This window comes from Staurois parvus, unplaced genomic scaffold (genome assembly GCF_062004578.1).
Source record: "Staurois parvus isolate SC_StPar_1 unplaced genomic scaffold, SC_StPar_1.0 ptg003673l, whole genome shotgun sequence".
Taxonomy (NCBI): Eukaryota; Metazoa; Chordata; class Amphibia; order Anura; family Ranidae; genus Staurois; species Staurois parvus.
The window spans coordinates 27,202-33,201 of NW_028321469.1; positions in this window are offsets into that span (position 1 = coordinate 27,202).

The window sequence follows — 6,000 nt, forward strand, 5'->3', positions numbered from 1 at the left end:
ATAGTAGAGGAGAAGCTTGGTGTTGGGGGGATAGTGGAGGAGAAGCTTGGTGTTGGGGGGATAGTAGAGGAGAAGCTTGGTGTTGGGGGGATAGTGGAGGAGAAGCTTGGTGTTGGGGGGATAGTGGAAGAGAAGCTTGGTGTTGGGGGGATAGTGGAGGAGAAGCTTGGTGTTGGGAGGATAGTGGAGGAGAAGCTTGGTGTTGGGAGGATAATGGAGGAGAAGCTTGGTGTTGGGAGGATAGTGGAGGAGAAGCTTGGTGTTGGGAGGATAGTGGAGGAGAAGCTTGGTGTTGGGGGGATAGTGGAAGAGAAGCTTGGTGTTGGGGGGATAGTGGAAGAGAAGCTTGGTGTTGGGGGGATAGTGGAGGAGAAGCTTGGTGTTGGGAGGATAGTGGAGGAGAAGCTTGGTGTTGGGGGGATAGTGGAAGAGAAGCTTGGTGTTGGGGGGATAGTGGAGGAGAGGGTTAGTATAGTGATGATATAAGGAGCCAAGAATGGTCTGGGGGTAATAGCAGAGGGGTAGATAGCGGGAAGGGGTAGAAGAGGGATGGGGGGGTAATAGTAGAGGGGTAGATAGCGGGAAGGGGTAGAAGAGGGATGGGGGGGTAATAGTAGAGGGGTAGATAGCGGGAAGGGGTAGAAGAGGGATGGGGGGGGTAATAGTAGAGGGGTAGATAGCGGGAAGGGGTAGAAGAGGGATGGGGGGGTAATAGTAGAGGGGTAGATAGCGGGAAGGGGTAGAAGAGGGATGGGGGGGGGTAATAGCAGGGGGGTAGATAGCGGGAAGGGGTAGAAGAGAGATGGGGGGGTAATAGCAGAGGGGTAGATAGCGGGAAGGGGTAGAAGAGGGATGGGGGGGTAATAGCAGGGGGGTAGATAGTGGGAAGGGGTAGAAGAGGGATGGGGGGGGTGATAGGCGTATCGGTCAATAAATCAGTGAATGTTTGGAAGACATGGAGTGGTTGGCGATGACATTCGGAGGTTCAGGAAATGGGTTCATTTTCCAATCACTGCAGCTCATGAAAGTAGATGAATGAATGGTGTTTGCCCCGGGGGGGGGGGGGGTGGATGGGGCCGGCAGGTGGGCCTCTTGTGCTGTGTACATATCTGTACTGGAGTGTTTGTCTCCCCGGATGCCACTAATGGACAAACAGCATCCAGAGGCCTTGGCGGAGGAGGGGGGCACTCAGGTGAGGATGAGGAGTCGCTCACATCATCTGTATCTGACAATTACCATCAGTCATCCCTTCCACACGGGACACTTGGGAGACCCTCAGGACGCTGATGGGGCCCGGGGCCAGGCGGGGTGTTTGTTCACCTGCCTTCTCTCTGTCATCCCAGGACAATACATTATAATGAGAGCATTGTACACAGCAAAGCCGCCATTAACCCCCGAGAGCCAGAAACCTGGAGATATGGGGGGGGGGGGGGTCAGCAAATGGAGAAAAGTGAGACGAAGTCGGTCTGTTCATTATAGATGGAAGGAGATGAAATGTTTTATTTAATGATTCTTTTATTATATCTGCAGTTCTGATGATATTATTATTATTATTATCTATATTAGATCATCAATATTCAGGGAAGGGCTGAGAAGGTTCCTTACATCGTAATTTGCTACTTAGAATCGTCATTACAAGTTTGGTTGTGATAATTAATCCCAATTAGATTTATGGTTACATTTGGTTAAATCCTCCCTCCGCCCCCCCTTTCAGTCTTGTACAGGTGTATTGGCTCCTCCCCTTCAGCCTTGCACAGGTGTACAAGCTCCTCCCCTTCAGTCTTGAGCAGGTGTACCAGCTCCTCCCCTACAGTCTTGCACAGGTGTATCGACTCCTCCCCTCCAGTCTTGCACAGGTGTACTGGCTCCTCCCCTTCAGTCTTGCGCAGGTGTACCGGCTCCTCCCCTTCAGTCTTGCACAGGTGTACCAGCTCCTCCCCTTCAGTCTTGCACAGGTGTACAGGCTCCTCCCCTTCAGTCTTGCACAGATGTACCGGCTCCTCCCCTTCAGTCTTGCACAGGTGTACCGGCTCCTCCTCTTCAGTCTTGCACAGGTGTACTGGCTCCTCCCCTTCAGTCTTGCGCAGGTGTACCAGCTCATCCCCTTCAGTCTTGCACAGGTGTGTCGGCTCCTCCCCTTCAGTCTTGAACAGGTGTACTGGCTCCTCCTCTTCAGTCTTTAACAGGTGTACCGGCTCCTCCCTTTTTCTTGCACAGGTGTACCGGCTCCTCCCCTTCAGTCTAGCACAGGTGTACTGGCTCCTCCCCTTTGGTCTTGAACAGGTGTACCGGCTCCTCCCCTTTAGTCTTGCACAGGTGTATCGGCTCCTCCCCTTCAGTCTTGCACAGGTGTACCAGCTCCACCCCTTCAGTCTTGCACAGGTGTAGCGGCTCCTCCCCTTGAATCTTGCACAGGTGTACCGACTCTTCCCCTTCAGTCTTGCACAGGTATACCGGCTCCTCCCCTTCAGTCTTGCACAGGCATATCGGCTCCTCCCCTTCAATCTTGCACAGGTGTACCAGCACCGCCCCTTCAGTCTTGCACAGGTGTATTGGCTCCTCCCCTTCAGTCTTGCACAGGTGTATCGGCTCCTCCCCTTCAGTCTTGCACAGGTGTACGGGATCCTCCCCTTTAGTCTTGCACAGGTTTACGGCTCCTCCCCTTCAGTCTTGCACAGGTGTACGGGATCCTCCCCTTTAGTCTTGCACAGGTGTACCGGCTCCTCCCCTTCAGTCTTGCACAGGTGTACGGGATCCTCCCCTTTAGTCTTGCACAGGTGTACCGGCTCCTCCCCTTCAGTCTTGCACAGGTGTACCGGCTCCTCCCCTTCAGTCTTGCACAGGTGTACCGGCTCCTCCCCTTCAGTCTTGCACAGGTGTACGGGATCCTCCCCTTTAGTCTTGCACAGGTGTACCGGCTCCTCCCCTTCAGTCTTGCACAGGTGTACCGGCTCCTCCCCTTCAGTCTTGCACAGGTGTACCGGCTCCTCCCCTTCAGTCTTGCACAGGTGTACGGGATCCTCCCCTTTAGTCTTGCACAGGTGTACCGGCTCCTCCCCTGGGCTGAAACGGCTTCCTCTGATGTCACTGCACACTGGGAGCTTCTCACAATGTGCAATAGAAGCTGCAGCAATTTCTTGGTTGGAGGACGTCCAGCAGCATCCAGCCTTTTCCTCCCCAGCCTGACTGTTCCTGGCCCCTCCCCTTTCATTCAATAGGTTTCAGTTATTTCAGTCATGGAGACTCGGGATCACATGGGGGTATTGGGGTGATACACGGAAGGACGGATATGACACCGACTGATGGTTGCAAAATATTTATTCGTATACAACAATTAAAATTTACACCACATTATCAGGGAAGGACTGACCAATTGAGCACTCGGGCACTGTCCAAGGGCCCGGGGTCAGTAGGGGGCCCCATAAAATGCCCCTGGTATCTTTTATAGACTTTTTTGGGTGTGTTTTGAGTTTGGGCAAGGACACAGGGGCCCCATGATCCCCAATTGCCCGGGGGGCCCCATGAGTTGTCAGTCACAAGATTTACAAATATTGGAGTAAAATTCCTTGCCGTTGAAATTTCCCGCACCCAAAATGTTAATGCCCAATAAAATGATAAATAACATGCAATATTGAGGTGTCAGTGTCCCCTGGGGGCCGATTGGCTGGATGGTTCACGGACACTTCAATGTATGGAATGCCACTAATGCATCCCGGACTCAGCCACCTGAGTGCCACCTAGTGGACACTTTCAGCTTCGTCTAGACTTACCCTCCTCATAGCACTGAGGAACTGCACTATATTGCCCCACGTATTGTCCCCGCCCCCCTACATTGCCCCACGTATTGTCCTCGCCCCCCGTATATACACTACATTGCCCCACGTATTGTCCCCGCCCCGCTATATTGCCCCAAGTATTGTCCCCGCCCCCCGTATATACACTACATTGCCCCACGTATTGTCCCCGCCCCCCGTATATATACATTATATTGCCCCACGTATTGTCCCCGCCCCCCGTATATATACACTATATTGCCCCAATTTTTGTCCCCGCCCCCCCCGTATATATACACTATATTGCCCCAAGTATTGTCCCCGCCCCCCGTATATATACACTTTATTGCCCCACGTATTGTCCCCGCCCCCCCGTTTATATACACTATATTGCCCCAAGTATTGTCCCCCCCCGTATATATACACTATATTGCCCCACGTATTGTCCCCGCCCCCCGTATATATACACTATATTGCCCCAATTTTTGTCCCCGCCCCCCCCGTATATACACTATATTGCCCCACGTATTGTCCCCGCCCCCCGTATATACACTATATTACCCTACGTATTGTCCCCGCCCCCCATATATACACTATATTGCCCCAAGTATTGTCCCCGCCCGTATATATACACTATATTGCCCCAAGTATTGTCCCCGCCCCCCCCATATATACACTATATTGCCCCAAGTAATGTCCCCGCCCCCCGTATATATACTATATTGCCCCACGTATTGTCCCCGCCCCCCTATATTGCCCTACGTATTGTCCCCGCCCCCGTATATATACACTATATTGCCCTACGTATTGTCCCCGCACCCCCGTATATACACTATATTGCCCCAAGTATTGTCCCCGTCCCCCGTATATACACTATATTGCCCTACGTATTGTCCCCGCCCCCCATATATACACTATATTGCCCCAAGTATTGTCCCCGCCCCCCGTATATACACTATATTGCCCTACGTATTGTCCCCGCCCCCCCGTATATACACTATATTGCCCCAAGTATTGTCCCCGCCCCCCATATATATACACTATATTGCCCCAAGTATTGTCCCCGCCCCCCGTATATATACACTATATTGAACCACGTATTGTCCCCGCCCCCCCCGTATATATACACTATATTGCCCCAAGTATTGTCCCCGCCCCCCGTATATATACACTATATTGAACCACGTATTGTCCCCGCCCCCCCCGTATATATACACTATATTGCCCCAAGTATTGTCCCCGCCCCCCGTATATATACACTATATTGAACCACGTATTGTCCCCGCCCCCCCCCCGTATATATACACTATATTGCCCCAAGTATTGTCCCCGCCCCCCGTATATATACACTATATTGCCCCAATTTTTGTCCCCGCCCCCCGTATATATACACTATATTGCCCCAAGTATTGTCCCCGCCCCCCCGTTTATATACACTATATTGCCCCAAGTATTGTCCCCCCCCCGTATATATACACTATATTGCCCCACGTATTGTCCCCGCCCCCCGTATATATACACTATATTGCCCCAATTTTTGTCCCCGCCCCCCCCGTATATATACACTATTTTGCCCCACGTATTGTCCCCACCCCCCCCCCTTATATATACACTATATTGCCCCAAGTATTGTCCCCACCCCCCCCTTATATATACACTATATTGCCCCAAGTATTGGTCAGCCTGCCTTCCCACACACATGACCTTTAATGGCCCCCCAGTCTTAGTCTGTAGGGTTCAATATTGAGTTGGCCCCGCCCTTTGCAGCTATTACAGCTTCAACTCTTCTGGGAAGGCCGTCCACAAGGTTTAGGAGGGTGTCTATGGGAAGGTTGGACCATTCTTCCAGAAGCACATTTGTCAGGTCAGGCACTGATGTCGGGGGAGGGGCACTGATGTCGGGGGAGGAGGCCTGGCTCGCAGTCTCCGCTCTAATTCATCCCAAAGGTGTTCTATGGGGTTGAGGTCAGGACTCTGTGCAGGACAGTCAAGTTCCTCCACCCCAAACTGGCTCCCCCATGTCTTTATGGACCTTGCTTTGTGCTCTGGTGGGCAGTCATGTTGGAACAGGAAGGGGCCATCCCCAAACTCTTCCCACAAAGTTGGGAGCATGAAATTGTCCAAAATGTCGCCTTAAGAGTTCCCTTCACTGGAACTAGGGGGCCAACCCAACCCCTGAAAAACACCCCCACACCATAATCCCCCCCCTCCACCAAACTTTACACTT